Source organism: Sorex fumeus, unplaced genomic scaffold (genome assembly GCF_029834395.1).
Source record: "Sorex fumeus unplaced genomic scaffold, SorFum_2.1 ptg000065l, whole genome shotgun sequence".
NCBI classification, from domain to species: domain Eukaryota; kingdom Metazoa; phylum Chordata; class Mammalia; order Eulipotyphla; family Soricidae; genus Sorex; species Sorex fumeus.
The window spans coordinates 1773168-1792301 of NW_026606122.1; the positions used below are offsets into that span (position 1 = coordinate 1773168).

Genomic DNA, 19134 nt, shown 5'->3' on the forward strand with positions numbered 1-19134 from the left:
CGAGAGTATTCTGCCTGCACGGCAAAGCCTGGCAAGCTACCCGTGACGTATTCGATATGCCAAGAACAGCCACAACAAGTCTCACAATGGAGATGTTACTAGTGCCTGTTCAAGCAAATCGATGAACAACAGGAGGACAGTGCTACAGTGCAGTACTACATATCTATATCTATATATATCTATATATAGATATATAGATATGTCAACTTAATTAGAAGGATTTTGATAAGAATATCAGTGTTCCATAGTACTAACTCTGAATCAAGTACTGTTCATTTAAGTACTTCTTAAAACCTTGTGAAGAAGGAAGAAGATACTGATTTCACAGGTGAGTAGATAGAGGTTCAGAGTGCTCTTTGAATTGTCTATTTGATATAACACAGTACACTCTAGAGCTAAAATTTAAATACCAATCATTTGAGTGATAGCACAGTGGTAGGGCGTTCGCCTTACAAGCGGCCAACGTGGCCGACCCGAGTTCGATTCTCCTCCGCCCCTCTCGGAGAGCCCGGCAAGCTACCGAGAGTATTCGATATGCCAGACACAGTAACAACAAAGTCTCCAATGGAGACATTACTGGGCCCGCTCGAGCAAATCGACGATCAACGGGAGGGCCTTTACCTTTACCTTACCTTTTATGCCAGTTCCTCTACTACTTTCATTATATCATTGTACCTCCTAGGGAATACCTAGTATTAAAGAGAATGCGAGAACATGCTTTCCTAGTATGAGTGCTCAAGTTTACGTTCTGAATATTGGCATAACCACCTCACTTGTAATCCCTTTTGCTTGCAAGATTGTGTGTGTTAATTTCTGTGTGGTGAGAAAGGAAGTGAGGAGCAATGCATGGTTTTGCATTGCTCTTAGACGATTTTACGGAACCTCTAAACTTACTAGTTTAAGTCTAAGGAGGGACCAAGCGGAACGACTAGAAGATATATTGACTAGAAAGTGATAGAGAGCCTAGAGCAGCACATCCTCTGTACCTTCTCTTTTTAACCATACACAAGCCTAGAATTGTCCCTTTGAAAGGTTAATGCTGTCCTAAAAAAGCGTGGCTTCCAAATCAAGGAAGGAAATAGAAATGATGATAACAGGTCCCTGGAAACAAGTGTATTCTGTGAAATTCCCCACTCTCGTGCTGTGAAATTTCCCTCTTGAGCTGTGCAATCAACTTCACGCAGGAGCTGTGTGAGCTCCTTTCCGCTGGGGTGAGCGAGGGGGATTACACATGAAAGGATGTTCACGGGCTCTTCGGGTGACTCTCTCTCACTGCCAGTGTTTGGTGCTCTTGAACCACTTCCCCACCCTGGGATGGCTGTTGCCTTGGACGAATGAAGGAAGAACAAGGGCCAAGATGGTTGCCGATTAGTTGCCATTTACTCAGTCTCTCGTCTCTCCCAGCTCTTTCCAACCCTCTCTTTAACTTGTTCTACGACGCTCTCTGTGACTCCTCTCCAATCTCCCCAGCCATATGTACTCTCAGTTCTCAGCCTTCTCTCTAACTCACAACCTTCTCCTCTAACTCTGTGTGTCTCCTGAATCTCCTGTCCTTTTCATCTGTCTCTCCCTCAATATTTCTTGAACTCTCTGTCTCACTCAATTTTCTCATCCCTCTATCACTGTGATTCTCTCTTTTCCTCTCTTTCTTCCTGAAACCCTGCAAATTTTTCTTCCCGATGTATGTTTCCTCTTTCTCTCTCTCTCACTCACTCACTCTCACTCTCTTACTCAGTCTTCCTCCACTTCCTCCCCGCAGATGCTCTTTTTTTCTCTCTCACCTTGCCCCCACAACCACACCTTCCCGTGGGAAGCACAATCAAAATGTTTTTCCAGTCTTCCCGACCACCTGCAACCTACAAGTGCATAACAGGCCTTAAGGTGTGTTTCTCCTCTCCTTAGACCTGCAACTTGATTATCATCTTTAATTCTTTCTAATATATATAATTCTGTATTGATACAGTAATAGACACTTTAAGGCTTGTAGGGTTGCTTTCCTGGTGACAACTCACCAAAGACTCAGACTATAGTGCTCAGGCTGAATTAATCTAGTTATTACTTTTTTTGGTAGACTTACAAATTTTTGTGCTTGGGCTTCAGTTGTACAATGATCGAGTACCCATCCCTCCACCAGTGCCCATTCTCCACCACCACTAATCCTAGTATACCTCCCACCCCCTTCATCCCCCCATCCCACCCTGCCTCTGTGGCAGGGCACTGCACTCCCTTTTGTTCTCTCTCTCCTTTTGGGTGCTGTGGTTTGCAAAAGAGGCATTGAGTGGCAATCATGTTTGATCTATAGTCTACTTTCAGAATGCATTTCCCATCCTGGGCGGATCTTCCCGACATCCTTTATTTGGTGCTCCCTTCTCTGTCTGAGCTGCCTTTACCCCTTGAGTGTGCGGCTGGCCTCCAAACCATGGAGTAAACCTCCTGGTATTAATCTCGGCTATCCTTGGGTGTTAGTCTCCTATTTTGTTACTTTATGTTCCCCAGATGAATGCAATCTTTCTATTTCTGTCCCTCTCTTTCTGACTCATTTCGCTTAGCATGATACTTTCTATGTAGTACCACTTGTATGTAAATTTCATGACTTCATTCTTTCTGACAGCTAAATAGTACTCCACTGTGTAGATGTACCAAAGTTTCTTTTTTTTACATGAAGGCCATTTATTAATAGAAAATAATTTCAGGAGTCCTGTTCACAGTTGGTGACCACAGCGACCCCCCCTTTCTGCGGGTGCTGTCGGAGGGGATGGGGGTGACATCCTTGATCCTCCCAATCTTCATTCCTGAATGTGCAAGGGCTCTAAGGGTTGACTGCGCCCCATGTCCAGGAGTCTTGGTCCGATTTCCTCCTGTAGCCCAGAGCTTGATGTGGAGAGCAGTGATGCCCGGCGCCTTGTATCGCTGGGCCACATCCTGGGCAGTCAACATGGCAGCATACGGAGAGGACTCATCTTGGTCTGCCTTCACCTTCATCCCACCAGTCACACGGCAGATGGTTTCCTTGCCAGAAAGATGAGCGACATGGATAAAAGTGTCATTAAAAGATGTAAATATGTGGCAGACACCAAAAACATTTTCTCCTTAAGCCACCTTAGGTCCAAGGCTGATGATCTGTTCTTCCTTCTTTTCCTTCCCCTTGCGAAGTGCCATTTCTGAGACTCTCCATTAGATGCTGCCACCGGAAAGAGCCCAAAGTTTCTTTAACCAGTCATCTCTTCTCGGGCACTAAGGTTTTTTCCATATTCTAGCTATTGTAAACAGTGCTGCAATGAACAAACAAATGCAGATGTCGCTTCGACTACACTTTTTTGCCTCTCCGGGGTATATTTCCAGGAGTGGTATTGCTGGGTGAAATGGGGGCTCAATTTCTAGTTTTTTGAGAATCATCCATACTGTTTTCCAAAAAGGCTGAACCAGTCATACCGGAATCCATGAGGTACATTGAAGACAAAGTCGTCAAAACCCTCCATGACACTGAAGCTAATGGTATCTTCAAAGATGTCAAGCCACTGGCCAAGCAAGTGAAAACAGACATAGACAAACGGGACTACCTTAAACTAAGAAGCTTCTGCTTCAAAAGAAACCTCAAAAGAAACAGTGACCAAAATACAAAGACATGCTACAGAATGGGAAAGTATATTCGCCCAATACCCATCCCACAAGGGTTGCTATCAAGGATATACAAAGTACTGGTTGAACTCCACAAGAAGAAAGCATCAAATCCCATCAAAATATGGAGCGACAAAATGAACAGAAACTTCCTCAAAAAAGAAATCTAAATGGCTAAAAGACACATGAGAAAATGCTCTACATCATTAATCATAAGGGAGATGCTGATCAAACCAACAATGAGATATAATTTCACACCACAGAGATTGGCTCACATCCAAAGAACAAAATCAACCGGTGTTGGTGCAGATGTGGTGAAAAAGGGACCCTCCTTCACTGCTGGTGGGAATAGTTATTACTTTTTGGATCATGACAGAATTTGCCCATGACCAAACTCTTAAATTATAGTTAAGCATTATGGCACTATGAATTCCAGGAATTAAACCCAGGTTGGTTGCATGAAAAGCATGCACCCTATCCACAGTACTATCTCTCTAAATTTAATTTTTTCATCAAATAACTATGATTTACGAAGTCAATGATAGTTGAATTTTAGGCCTTTAATATTTAAACACTAATTCCACCACCAGTATCAACTTCATTCCACCAGTGTCCCCATATTCCCTCTCCATCCCATCCCGCAACCCATTACCACCTGTCAAATTGACAGGCATATTACAAAATTTCAGTCATTGCAGCTTAGATCCCATGCTTTCAGTTTTGTTGAGTATGTATTTTGTATATCTGGATATACCACTCTCTATATCCATTTTGACCAGAAGGAAGCTCCTTTATAGCATAATATTTGCCTACTTTATTTATTGCTATGTCACATATCTAAGAGCAGTGGGTTAAATTTATTGCTATAATTCATATCTAGAAGAGTAGGTTAAATAATCAGTCTCTGTGTTAGTGCTGGTTAGCAGGTATAAACAGTGAAACCACTAGTCTTGAATAGAGTTTGACAATAAATATATGTTAGATGAATTAATGACTTGCCTTGAGGCCTGTAGCACTTTTCCATACCTCACTATCATTTGAAATCTTTTCTACTGGAGATCTATAGTGAAGCATCTCACACTTTGTCCTGTTAAATTATCACATTATCAATTTTATATAGGCAAATAATGTTGCTAAGACATTGTAATAATGTTAATAATTTTAATAATGTTAATAATGTTGATAAAACAGAGTTGTAAGATGTGTATCATCGCTTTAGGAAAGCTCGGGGCTGCTGTAGAATAATTAAGTGATCGCTGTTGTAAGAAATAGAAAGTGTTGAGAGATAAATGTTTTACATGTATTAAATAATTAAATCATTCAATCAAATCATTAACTGACCTTATAAAATAGGCACTTCACGATCACGATCACGACCACCCTGTTGTTCGTCGATTGCCTCGAGCAGGTGCCAGTAACGTCTTCTTCGTCCTAGCCCTGAGATTTTTTTTTTAAGTGCCATATTCAAGGCTTTTTCAGGGTTAGGAGAATGAGACCCATCATTGTTACTGGTATTTGGCATATTGGGTATACCACGGGGAGTTTGCCAGACTCTGCCGTGTGGGCGTGTTACATTTGGTAGCCTGCCAGTTTGACCGAATTAGGAATGAGATGATAAGATGTCGGGAGCTGAGTGTGATGATCTCTGGATCCTGGCCGTTGTTGGAGTTACACGGCAGTTGGTGGGTGTAACTGTTTAGTTACTGGCAGGTCCAGGCCCAAACTGTACAGGCTTGGAGATCTCAGCCCCGGGTCCCACACACCTGGGTTCCTCTGTCAGTTCTTTTATGCGTGAGGCTCATCCAAGTGTGTGGAGAGTGCTCTCAGCATGGCCTTGGCTGGGCCTCGGTGGTCTTCAGCTGTTGGGCCCTGGTGGAGACAATCAGGCATAGGGTAGGAGACTCTGTCTTGTTCTCTCCCAGGAGCTGAGTGTGATGATCTCTGGATCCTGGCCATTGTTGGAGTTACACGGCAGTTGGTGGGTGTAACTGTCTAGTTACTGGCAGGTCCAGTCCCAAACTGTACAGGCTTGGAGATCTCAGCCCCGGGTCCCACACACCTGGGTTCCTCTGTCAGTTCTTTTATGCGTGAGGCTCATCCAAGTGTGTGGAGAGTGCTCTCAGCATGGTCTTGGCTGGGCCTCGGTGGTCTTCAGCTGTTGGGCCTGGTGGAGACAGTCAGGCATAGGGTAGGAGACTCTGTCTTGTTCTCTCCCAGGAGCTGATAGGCTCTTAGTTATTCTATTTTATAATTGAGGAAATAGAGGCATGAAGAGTTTAATTATGTTGTCCCAGATTGCGGAAACAGTAATCAAACACAATGTTCCCCAACTATTAATCTTGTATTTGTTCCATTATATGATATTGCCTATTTTCTATTTTATTCATTCATTGATTCAGGGAATACTTATTAAGTCCAAAACTCTCTTCATGCCAGGATATTAGAACTTTTAAAAGGAAGGAGAAATATTGACCTGCTGAAGCATCATGAAAAACACATATTTTGAAAAATATTTACTTCTACTTCTCATAATTATGATGTCTGGTAATTAGGAGATAGATAGCAGTAGACAGTAAATAATATCACTCCTCCTTTTCTCAAATGCTTATGCAAGTTCCCCTAGGTTGGGTTATTTTATTTAGTCCCAAAGATGAACTAAATCCCAACCAGTTGTTTTAGAAACTCCATCATAAACAATACCAACATCTTTGGTTTTTTGCTTTCTACAGAAAGTAGAATATACAAAAAGTATACTTGAGGTACACCCACAAAAAAAGTCTTAGTTTATACCAGAGGAAACAGTCTTTCCTCTTAAGAATGTTCTTTCAGTTGTTAAATCCATTAAACAATGGTGAATGGAACCTCAGTGTGATAAAACTAACTTCCAGTAGCACAAGTTCTCCCTCTTGGGCTACTGGAAGACTCATAAGGTGTTGGAATATAAGGTTAAACTGGGGATAGAATCAGTCATTCTTTAATAACTTTGATAAGATTTTTGTATTATTTTTCCTTTTGTTCCTTCAACAAATATTTATAGAATGCCAGCCATGTGATAGCCATGGTGCTAGACTGTTGCAGTCCAGTAAATAAATAAATAAATAAATAATGAGAGCTATACATATGCCACTTTTATTTTCTGTGGGGATCACCTACAACACTACTTGGGAATTACTCCTGATTATACCTGGACTATTATGGGCTACCAGGGATCAAATATGGGGCTTCTGAAGGTAAAGTATGTGCTCCAACCCGCTGGGATATCTCCATAGCACTATACATCACTTGAACACTTGACTTCCCATTAATCGTTGATTTGCTTGAGTGGGCACCAGTAACGTCTCCATTTGTCCCTGTAGCGTGCTAGTGTAGCCCAATGGCGTCTGTTCGCTCTAGGAACATGAAGAGCCTCAAACCAATCGTTCATGATCTTGACGAAGGAGTCTGACCATCTGGTAGGTGGGCCGCCATGCAGTCTTTTGACATCCAGTGGAATCCAGTTGGTAACAGCTCTAGTCCAGCGGTTGTCTTTAAATCGCATTACGTAACCAGCCCATCTGATTTTCGACACCTTGGCAAATGTGACAGCATCCGTGATTCTTGATCGTCGACGGATGTCGGAACTCCAGATTCTTTCTCTCATTTGAGTGAAACGTGATATTCCAAGCATAGCTCTTTCAATTTCTCTTTGGGAGACCCGAATAGCATTCTCATCCTGTTTGCATAGGGCCCAGGTCTCTGAGGTATATGTTAATGCAGGAAGAACAGTGGAATAAAAGAGATGTGCCTGGAGCCTGAGGTTCTTCGTCCTCTTAGCTATTTCTTCGACGTTCTTGAAGGAGTTCCAAGCCTCTCTCTTCCTCCTGCGCAACTCGGGTGCCAGGTCATTTGTCATGTTGACTTCTCGACCTAGGTACACATAGCTGTTGCATTTGGAGATGGTTGTTCCGTTGAGAGCAAATGGGGCGTCAGGAATGAGGCTGTTTCTCCTAAACATTGTCTTCGTAAGATTCAGCTGTAGTCTGACCTTTCCGCACTCATGGTCGAAGTCGGCCAGCAATTGTGCCGCTTGGCTGATGTTTGGTGTTATTAAAACAATGTCATCAGCAAAGCGGAGGTGGTGTAGTTGCCGATCATCTATCTTCACTCCCATTCCTTCCAATTCCAGTCATCGCATGATGTTCTCGAGGGTAGCACTGAAGAGTTTTGGTGAAATGGTATTACCCTGCCGAACACTCTCTTGACATCAATGATTACTTCACTATACATATGCCATTTAAAATGATTAAATGATTAAAATGATTACTTCACTATATATATGCCATTTAAAATATTCAAGTAGTTACAATGAAAGTAAAAATAAAGAGGTGAGATAAATGTTAATACATTGAATTTAGCCCAATATTAAAACGAAACATTTGAACATGTAATCAATGTTGAGTTAATGAAATAGTCTTCATGATTTTTCACATTTGATCTTTGAAATCTGGTGTATATGTGAACTTATAAGTACTCTCACTTTGTGCTAGTCACATTTAAGTGTTCAACAGACTCATCTGGCTAATGCGTTGCGATTGTACTGGCGAATTCAAAGTTGGTCTTGCTCCAGGGATACTAAAAAATATTAGATATTTTTTCTATCAAATGATGAGTAAAAACACCTCTTTTGGAATGAATCTAGAATAATTTATTATTCAGAATGCTATTTTTTCAATTATTACATATGAGCTGCAAATCATAAGATTAAGTCTGTGTGTAGTTTTAGCAGCCCTTCAGATTCTTTCAGAGTCTCCTCATCTGCTTCTGGGAGAGTAACTCTTAAGTCAGATGTGGTCATAATTCCGCTAACATTCTCTAAGTGACAGACCTCTACAGAGTATCCATGAACTGAAGCAGGGTGCAATTTAAGATGGGGATTTCAGTGTGATCAAAGAAAATTCTCCCTTTAAGTTCTTCAAATGACCCTGGGAAAGGGCCATCAAAGAACTATTAATCAGAAAATCTTTTTTCCAAAAATATTTTTCTCTACCCTCTCTTTTTGTCATCAATGTGTGGCTCTTATCTCAGGACATTCCATCTTTTCTAGCACATATCATTTCTCAGGGGCTCTTTCTTTTTCACCTATGCTTTGGACAATGTATGAAAGTGTGCAATTGTGTGTGTTTGACTGTATGAGGGTGTGTGTTATCATGGTACACATATGTAAGGGATGGATGGGGAAGTTTATAGCCCCCAAACTATATAGGATTAGGCAAGTGAGATGATTGATTCTTCCTAGATGAAGAAACAAATAAAAAGGACTAAATTTATGCCCTGATTTTACATAGAAATTTCTAGTGACAGACTTATCCTGCAGTCTCAGGGATTGTTTGGCCTAAAGGAGGACCCAAAGTTTAAATTGTGTATGTATACATATAGTTTTCTTTTGGAAGAGAGTATCTTAGGTAGAATTTCTCACCTAATTGAATTGTAGAGTTGTCTTAGATTTTAAGTAGACTTCTTTGATTGAAGACTTAGAAATACCTTTTGAAGGGTGACAGTAAATTAGATAAAAGGGGTTAATTATATATTAATGCATAGCATAGAAAGGACCTACATATAAGTCTGTTAATGACAAACATATGTTGTATGTACAGATGTTTATATATGTCTTTACACTTGAAGACTACAGAATTTGACAGTTTACCTCAATAATTAAGAAGACCTTGAGGAAAGGTATGCTTCTTTATTTTTAAAACTTTCAGGGTAGAAGAGAGAGTAGCTCTTTTTAGGAAGGACACATATCAGCAACCCTAAAGGCGTATCAGATACTTCCTCAAACTGTTATGGCAATCAAGCTAATGGGGTTTAATTTGAAAAGTAGGAGAGGTAACCATCTTGCTGCTCTGGAACAGACAAAAATCACAGCTTATCTATTCTCTGTTTCCCACAGAGAGAAGACATGGTTTTAAGCCTACATGTCAGAAGAAAAGTAAAAGACACATGCTTTAGGATTAGGGTGTGAGTGAGAGTGACCCTATGTGCTCCATTAGATTAGGAAGTATTTATAGATTACATATGCCAGGGGGATTAGGCTGCTATTGAAGAAATGTGTGCATCCAGGAGTGATTAAGCCTCAGTTTAAAGATGGAACCAGCCGAGGGCAAGAAATGCTTATAACATTGAGCACAAACAGATGGAATAAAATATCCACTATGTTTAGTCAAAATATACTTAATAGCTAGTTAGAGTATGCTATGTTATCTTTCCAATCACAGAGATAGAAAGTAAAAGGCAAGGTATCTTTCATTTATAGAATGTGGCAACCACTTTATACATTCTTAAAGTCATGGAATAAATGGCATCTTCCCAACTTTAAATTAATAGAACTAGGATTCACAGGATTTATAGTTAGAGGGAGGATAAATTAAAACTTTAATATGCCTTAGAGTTTAGCTAGGAAACATAACATCTAGTCTCAAGAGAAAATAAAGTTGTTAGTCATCATGAAACACTAATGTATAATATAGAATGCATGGATTCAAACACCTTTAGGAACAGTTTCAAGATCAGGGCAGACTTTGTGTTTACCGTATGGTGTTGTCAGTGTCATATTGGGTAATGAAATTGAACAAGGGCCTCTCAACAATAGTCTAATGTTACTAACGAAATTGACAATGGTTACCTTCTCTCCACAAGCTACTGAAAAAAAAAGTTTGGGCCAAAACCAGGCAATGAACTTCAACTCTATAGTTAACATCATTTAGCCACAACAATTAATACTCTTTTGGCTAGGCTGAGTTCTACAGGTGGGTAGAGACATACTAGTCCTTTTTTATTTTTCCCCCGGAGATACAATTGGATATTCTATGTTTGATGTTTCTGGAAGATAAGAGTCCCATTATTCTTTTGTTCTGTTGATACAGCTGCTCCATCACTCTAGGAGCAACAACTTCACAATTGATCAAAATAATGTTGCCACATGGGTCCAAATATAGTCTATGATTAGCACAGACTGCGTGATTTCAGTGACAGTGAGGATTCTATTATTGTCTCACGTGTTTTATCAAAAACATCTGTATTTTTATATTAATAAAGGTATATTTAGCTAGCAGCATTTTAAGATATTCCTGCACATGTACAGTTTAAGATATTCCTGCACATGTACAATTTTATGAAACCTTATGAAGATTATAAACCTTGGGTGAAGATTATAAAGTCTTAAAATGTCATTCTATTTTTATTGAGAAATACAGATTTTTTTGAATATGGACTAACATATTAAATTTTGTCTTAATGGCTTGACAATTTTCTTTGTCTTTGGGATCCATACTCTACAGTGTTCAGGGTTTACTCCTGGCCCTGTGCTCAGGAATCACTCCTGGAGGGACTCAGGGGACCATATAGGGAGCCAGAAATCAAAACCAGTTGACTATATGCAAGGCAAACACCCTGTCCACTGTACTATCACTCTTGCTCAGCTTGATAAGTTTTTTTTTCCCCTTTATTGTATTTTATTATTATTTTTTTAAAGTTGTAGATTTACAATTTTTTGTGCTTTGGTTTCAATTATACAATGATCAGATACCCATCCCTCCACCAGTGCCCATTTTCCACCACCATGGATAATATCCCTCCCACCCCCATCCCCCCATCCCCCCTGTCTCTGTGGCAGGGCAATCCCCTGTGTTCTCTCTCTCCTTTTGGGTGTTGTGGTCTGCAAAAGAGGCATTGAGTGGCAAACATGTTCAGTCCATAGTCTGCTTTCGACATGCATCTCCCCTCCTGAGAGGATCCTCCAAACATCCTTTATTTGGTGCTCCCTTCTCTATCTGAACTGCCCTTTCCTCTAGGATACCTGGCTGGCCTCTAAGTTATGGAGTAATCCTCCTGGTGCTGATCTCAGCTATTCTTGGGTATTAATCTCATACTTTGTTACTTTATATCCCCCAGATGAATGCAATCTTTCTATGTCTATCCCTCTCTTTCTGACTCATTTCGCTTAGCATGATACTTTCCATATTGTACCACTTGTATGTAAATTTCATGACTTCATCTTTTCTAAGAGCTACATAGTACTCCATTGTGTAGATGTACCAAAGTTTCTTTAACCAGTCATCTGTTCTTGGGCACTCAGGTTTCTTCCAGTTTCTGGCTATTGTAAAGAGTGCTGCAATGAACAAACAAGTGCAGATATCACTTCAACTATACATTTTTGCCTCTCTGGGATATATTACCAGGAGTGGTATTGCTGGGTCAAATGGGAGCTCAATTTCTAATTTTTTGAGAATCGTCCATACTGTTTTCCAGAAGGGCTGAACCAGTGGACATTCCCACCAACAGTGAAGGAGTGTCCCTTTCTCGCCACATCCACGCCAGCATCGGTTGCTTTTGTTCTTTTGAATGTGGGCTAGTCTCTGAGGTGTGAGATGGTATCTCATTGTGGTTTTGATCTGCATCTCCCTGATGATTAATGATGTAGAGCATTTTCTCATGTGCTTTTTTGCCATTCGGATTTCGTCTTTGAGAAAGTTTCTGTTCATTTCATTGCCCCATTTTTGGATGGGGTTGGATGTTTTCTTCTTGTGGAGTTTAACCAGTATTTTGTATATCCTGGATATCAACCCCTTGTCAGATGTGTATTCGGTGAATATCCTTTCCCATTCTGTAGACTGTCTTTGTATTTTGGTCACTGTTTCTTTGGAGGTGCAGAAGCTTCTTAGTTTAAGATAGTCCCATTTATCTATCTATGTTTTCACTTGCTCGGCCAGCGGCGTGGCATCTTTGAAGATACCATTAGCTTCAATGTCATGGAGGGTTTTGCCAATTTTATCTTCAATGTACCTTATGGTTTCTGGTCTGATGTTGAGGTCTTTAATCCATTTTGATCTTACTTTTGTACATGGTGTTAGGCAGAGTTCTGAGCCTATTTTTTTGCATGTAGCCGTCCAGTGATGCCAACACAATTTATTAAAGAGGCTTTCCTTACTCCACTTCACTTTACTTGCACCTTTATCAAAGATTAGATGAGCATATGATTGAGGAGAGATGTCAGTGTATTCAACCCTGTTCCATTGGTCTGCAGTTCTGCCTTTGTTCCAGTACCATGCTGTTTTAATTATTACTGCTTTGTAGTACAGTTTGAAGTTCGGGAGGTTGATTCCTCCCATTTTCTTTTTCCCAAGAATTGCTTTAGCTATTCGTGGGGGCTTATTGTTCCATATAAATTTCAGGAGTGTTTGCTCCATTTCTTTGAAGAATGTCATGGGTATCCTTATAGGGATTGCATTGATTTTATACAATGCTTTTGGTAGTATTGCCATTTTGACAATGTTAAGTCTCCCGACCCATGAGCAGGGGATATCTTTCCATTTCCTCATGTCCTCTTTTATTTCCTGAAGTAGCGTTTTGTAGTTTTCTTTGTACAGGTCCTTTACTTCCTTAGTTAAGCTGATTCCTAGGTACTTGATTTTCTGGGGCACAATTGTGAACGGGATTGTTTTTTTCATGTTGCTTTCTTCTCTCTCACTGTTTGCGTATAGGAAAGCCATGGACTTTTGGGTATTGATTTTTTAACCTGCAACTTTACTATACGAGTCTATTGTTTCTAGGAGTTTTTTGGTGGAAGTTATTGGGTTCTCTAAGTAGAGTATCATATCATCTGCGAATAGTGAGAGCTTGATTTCTTCCTTTCCTACCTGAATGCCCTTAATATCTTTTTCCTGCCTAATCGCTATTGCAAGTACTTCCAGTACTATATTGAACAGCAGTGGAGAGAGTGGGCATCCCTGTCTCGTCCCTGATCTTAGAGGGAAGGCTCTCAGTTTTTCCCCATTGAGGATGATGCTTGCTGTAGGCTTGTGGTAGATGGCTTTAATTATGTTGAGGAAGGTCCCCTCTATACCCATTTTGGCTAGGGTTTTCATCATAAAGGGGTGCTGGATCTTATCAAATGCTTTCTCTGCATCTATTGATATGATCATATGCTTTTTATCTTTTCTTTTGTTGATATGGTGGATTATGTTGATTGATTTCCGAATGTTAAACCATCCTTGCATCCCTGGGATGAATCCTACTTGGTCATGGTGTATGATCTTTTTGATGAGTAGTTGGATTCTATTTGCTAGTAGTTTGTTGAGGATCTTTGCATCTGTGTTCATCAGGGATATCGGCCTGTAATTCTCTTTCTTTGTGGTATCTCTGTCTGCTTTTGGTATCAGTGTGATATTTGCTTCGTAGAAACTGTTCGGAAGTGTTTTTGATATTTCAATTTCGTGGAAAAGCTTAAAGAGCATCGGGAGTAAGTCCTCTTTAAAGATTTGGAAGAATTCACTAGTGAATCCATCCGGGCCAGGACTTTTGCGCTTGGGGAGACTTTTTATTACCATTTCAATTTCCTTGATGGTGATAGGTCTGTTCAGGTATTCCAGGTCTTCTTGGTTCAGCCTTGGGAGTCTGTAGGAGTCTAGGAATTTATCCATTTCCTCGAGGTTTTGATGTTCCGTGGCATAAAGCTTTTCAAAGTACTCCCTGAGGATCCTCTGAATTTCTGTGGTTTCTGTTGTAATGACCCCCTTTTCATTTCTGATTCGGTTTATTAGGGTTTTCTCTCTCCCTTTCTTTGTGAGTTTTGCTAGAGGCTTATCGATCTTGTTAATTTTCTCGAAGAACCAGCTTTTGGTTTCATTGATCTTTCGGATTGTTTTTTGGGTTTCCATCTCGTTAATCTCTGCTCTGAGTTTTATTATTTCCTTTCTCCTGTTCGGGTTGTGCTCCTTTTTTTGGTCCTTCTCCAAGCTCTTAAGCTGTGAAGTTAGGTTACTTATGTGTGCTCGCTCCTCCTTCCTGAGGAATGCTTGTAGAGCTATAAACTTTCCTCTTAACACAGCCTTTGCTGTGTCCCATAAGTTTTGGTAACTCGTGTTCTCATTTTCATTCGTTTCTAGGAATCTTTTAATTTCCTCTTTGATTTCCTGTCTAATCCACTCGTTGTTCAATAGTGCACTGTTTAATTTCCAGGTGTTTGATTTAGTTTTCTGTTTTTGTGTGTGATTTACTTCTAATTTCAGCGCATTATGGTCTGAGAAGATTGTTGATACAATCTCTACCTTCTTAATTTTATGGAGGCATGTTTTGTGGCTCAGCATGTGGTCTATCTTGGAGAATGTTCCATGTACACTTGAGAAGAATGTGTATTCAGCTTTTTGTGGATGAAGTGTCCTGTATATATCTACTAAGTCCCTTTCTTCCATTGTTTCCCTCAAATGAAGTATGTCCTTGCTAAGCTTGAGTCTGGTTGATCTATCAAGAGGTGACAAAGCAGTGTTGAAGTCTCCCACTAGTATTGTGTTGCTATTGATGTCTTTTTCCAAATCTATGAGTAGTTGTTTTAAGTACTTTGCTGGTCTCTCATTAGGTGCATATACATTTATTATTGTAAGTTCTTCCTGTTGTACAGATCCTTTGATCAATAAGAAATGGCCTTCACTGTCTCTTATGACCTTCCTCACTCTGAAATCGATGTGGTCTGATATAAGGATGGCTACCCCAGCTTTTTTGTGGGAGCTGTTTGCCTGTAGGATTGTTTTCCAGCCTTTGACTCTGAGTCTGTGTTTGCTTTGACTATTGAGATGCGTTTCTTGCAGGCAACAGAATGTTGGGTTCAATTTTCTAATCCATCCTGCCACTCTATGTCTTTTAATTGGTGCGTTTAGCCCATTGACATTGAGAGAGATTATTGTTATGGGATTTTGTCCCATTGTTCTGTTAAAATTTGGTGTATCTGAGGGGCCTTTCTTGCCTTAAAGTAGCCCATTTAGTTGTTCTTGTAACCATGGTTTTGAGTCTATGAAGTTCCTGAGCTGTTATTTGTCTGTGAAACTGTGTGTTGTTCCTTCTATTATGAATGAGAGTCTTGCTGGGAAAAGTATTTTGGGGGAGGCATTTATTTCATTGAGTTTTTTTACTATGTCCCACCACTGTTTTCGGGCCATGAGGGTTTCATCAGAAAAATCAGCTGTGAATTTTAAGGATGCTCCTTTGTAAGAGATTTCTTTCTTCGATCTTGCTGCTTTCAGAATTTTGTCTCTGTCTAAGGTTTTGGTCATTTTGATCAGAATGTGTCTTGGGGTATTTTTATTCGGATTTCTTCTAGCTGGTACCCTTCGGGCCTCCTGAATGTGGTCACAAGTTTTCTTCAGCTCTGGAAATGTTGTAGCAATGATTTCTTTGACAGTTTCTTCTTCATCGAGGTTTTCTTCCTGTACCTCTGGGACTCCAATAATTCTTATGTTACCCCTCTTGGCTTCATCACGATCTTCTCTTGCCATCTGTTCCCGAATTGTGAGTCTCTTTTCCATTTTCTGCTCTTTTCTGGAGAGTCTCTGAACTTCATCTTCGAGCTCACTGATTCTGTTCTCAGCAGCTGTTACTCTGCTGCTGAGGCCTTCCACTGAGCTTTTCAATTCGCCTACGAGATTTTTCAGGTCTGACATTTCTGATTGCATTTTCCTCATTTCTGCCTTCAGATCCTCTTGTCTTCTATTGGCATTGCTTTCCATTGTTTCTTTTAATTCCCTAAGCATCCTAAGTAGCTCCCTTCTGAATTCCTTGTCAGAGAGGTTGTCTAACACTACAGTACTGTTGGTGTCATCTGGGCTAGACTCTTCAATATGAAAGTTTGGTGGGCTTTTGCGTTGCTTTACCATTGTGAGAGGTGTGGTTTAGTCCTTCACGTTCACTGTTACTATTCTGCTTTGATATGCAGTGTGAGTTAAGATAGGCTTATGAGTTATTGGCTACTGTGTTTCTAGTGGCTGAGCTAAAATAGAGAAGTTTCCATCTAAGAAGTTAGCTTATGGTTCCTATGGCATATGTAGTGGGAAAATATTTCGAGGCCGCGTCAGTGGCCGCGGCTCCGGAAAGAGTCCCTGGCACTAGGCGAGGAGTTGGGAAAGTCTCCTGTTTGGAATTGGAGCCGTTCAGCTTTGTTGCCCAGAGCTGGGCCTCTGTGCCCATCCCACGCAGATCAGGGGTTGAAAACCGGCTGTCTAGGGGCTGTTTCTAGCTGTGCGTGCCCAGAGAGGGACCCGAGCCCTTGGGGGCGGGCTGTACCTGTTGGAATTGGAGCCGTTCAGCTTTGTTGCCCAGAGCTGGGCCTCTGTGCCTGTCCCATGCAGATCAGGGGTTGAAAACCGGCTGTCTAGGGGCTGTTTCTAGCTGCGCGTGCCCAGAGAGGGACCCAGGCCCTTGGGGGCGGGCTGTACCTGTTGGAATTGGAGCCGTTCAGCTTTGTTGCCCAGAGCTGGGCCTCTGTGCCCGTCCCACGCAGATCAGGGGTTGAAAACCGGCTGTCTAGGGGCTGTTTCTAGCTGCGCGTGCCCAGAGAGGGACCCGAGCCCTTGGGGGCGGGCTATACCTGTTGGAATTGGAGCCGTTCAGCTTTGTTGCCCAGAGCTGGGCCTCTGTGCCCGTCCCACGCAGATCAGCTGCTTGATAAGTTTTAACATCCAGTCTTTGAGAGCAGTTGTAACTAAGATGTAGCACTGTAGCACTGTCCTCCCATTGTTCATTGATTTGCTCCAGCGGGCACCAGTAACGTCTCCATTGTGAGACTTGTTACTGTTTTTGGCATATCAAATATGTCATGGTTAGTTTGCCAGGCTTTGCCAGCCCGGAGCGATAGCACAGTGGGTAGAGTGTTTGCCTTGCACGTGGCCAACCTGGGTTCGATTCCCAGCATCCTGAGCACCACCAGGAGTAATTCCTGAGTGCGGAGTCAGACCCCTGAGCATCACCGGGTGTAACCTGCCAAAAAATCTCCCCTACTTGCGGGGTATCAGTAACTAAGCTATAGTTAGATTTTATTAAATGCCCAATACTTTCTACCATTTGCGAACCTGATCATTTGTTTGGGTATGATAAAGAATGGTGATGAGTAAAGATAAAGAAAGATAAGTAAATATGAGTAAAAGATGAGTGAATATAAGAAAGTAAAGATAAAGGATAGTGATGATAAAGGATAGTGATTTATAGTTATATATGTTTCTATGAACCATCTTAAGAAGGAAGTTAACCACACAACCCAAAATTTATTTCTTTAGGAAGGGTCTATAAGAAGATACTCTTGATTGAAAGCATTTGGCTATATCCTCCTAGGAAAGAATGGGCCTTTAATAACTAATGTTGGCCACGTGGTCTAGTACATGTGACACTCCTTTCTGATCTCTCAGTTTTAGGATCTCATCAAAGGCAGATTTGGTTATAGATTTTTGAGAGTGCTTCCTGGGGAAGGCTAAAATAATATAGTGGTTTTCTTCTTTTTGTGGATGGCTCATGATCAGCCTGATATTCTGAAGAAGCATCTGTTTTGTCCAATAATGGGTCACCATGACTTTGAAAACATGCAAAATATAGAACTTGCTGTTGTTCTAACAAGCATGTTCTAGTGGCAAGAACACAATCCATTTTGGGGTCAACAGTGGCTGCCAATTCAGGGTATTAGTAAATAATAATCTTTTTAAAATTTGTTTTTGCATCCCACCAATTACTCCCAATAACTCTGAATCAATTCTGATGGCTCTCAGAGACTATATGTTGTGCTGGCAATTGAACCTGTCATAATCTCAATGCAAGTCTAGTTTTAGAGAGTCTTCACAACTCCATGTTTTCGCATATGTTTTCCCCTTTTCTAAAATATCCCTATTAATTTCTATATGGTGAGCTCTCAACTTTCAATGTCGGGGTCAAGTGACATTATACTAGTATATCTTTCTGTCATTCTGATCTGCCTTCTGCCGTCCCATGGCCTTATAGATCTCTACTCTAGCATCACTAATACTATGGAGTGAGTGATATATGAGACTGTCTCTATTAAACTGTGGTCATTTCAAAGGTAGAAATTTTATTATCACTATTAACTCCATTACCCATAACAGAGACTGGAGTACAACCGAGTAAATCTGAATTATTCAGTGGCCAAGGCTGTATATTCCTGGATTCTTTTATTATTTTGATTTTGGGCTTTATTTGACATAGCACTATATATATATGTATATATCTATGTATATATATGTATATATATATGTATATATATATATATATTAGGGACCTCTTGTTTAGTGAAATCATTGAATTTTTAGAATCTTTTTAGTTTGTTTCTTTGAGTAAATGGAGCAAATGTTTATAGTATTCGAATGCACCGGTCTAATGTCCAGATTCCAATGGGACACCTCTGGCTCCCTCTTGTGAGGTAGTCTCAGAATGTTTTTTTTCCTGTAAATTATTAGAAGATCCACGGGCAAATTCCTCTTAAAATTCTTCTAAGGGTCTGAATGCTCTGGCACATAACTGTTGTAGACTGTTCACTTCCTCACTTTTACTTGATGTGGAGTCCTAAGTAGGTCAGAGCTGAGCATTCTATAGTTGGAAGGGTTATTGAGGATCACCACTGAGAACCTAATCTCTCAAGACAAGTCACATCAGTCTTGTCCAATGCTCTCTTCTAGAGGGTTCTTTGTACCTTAGAATTAATTATTTCTA

The 19134-nt window shown here is 40.6% G+C and overlaps 1 protein-coding gene and 1 pseudogene across 1 annotated transcript in view; one reads left to right on the forward strand and one right to left on the reverse strand.

The window, feature by feature from the left end:
• Positions 1-19134, forward strand: part of SHROOM4 (shroom family member 4) — a 388903-nt gene that overhangs the window by 111976 nt on the left and 257793 nt on the right. The window lies entirely within an intron of this gene.
• On the reverse strand, positions 2646-3174 carry LOC130036751 (40S ribosomal protein S14-like; annotated as a pseudogene).